A 492-nucleotide genomic window follows, 5' to 3' on the forward strand; every position below is an offset into this window, starting at 1 on the left:
TATTTGTATTATACAACTTAAAATTTTGAAAGAGATTATTAGCAACATATTACTAAAAAGTGTTGATAAAAAAAAATTGATAACTTGGGATGATTTGATGTGACTCGTGTGAGTATTTGAATTGGGTTTTTACTATTTGAATTAATTAATAATTTTGTCTATAAAAAGAATATATTAAAAAAATGCAATCGAGATACTATGAAATTGAACCATGCGAATTGAGATTTTGAATAATAAATACTTAAATAGTACTGGAAGAAAAAATTGATGATATTTTAGAATTGTTCCTCATATTCATTTAAGTGAATAATAATAAATGGTTTGTCTTATTTAATGTACAGTATTCTCATTTTAGTCATTTCATCCATAATTACACCATTGCATTGTAACATGTTAATTTTTATTAGTCATATATGAATATAATAGAAAAAATTGTTAAAAATTATAAAAAAATAAAAATGTATTAAATATTAAAATATTAGATTTAAAATT

Source organism: Arachis ipaensis, chromosome B03 (genome assembly GCF_000816755.2).
Source record: "Arachis ipaensis cultivar K30076 chromosome B03, Araip1.1, whole genome shotgun sequence".
NCBI lineage: Eukaryota > Viridiplantae > Streptophyta > Magnoliopsida > Fabales > Fabaceae > Arachis > Arachis ipaensis.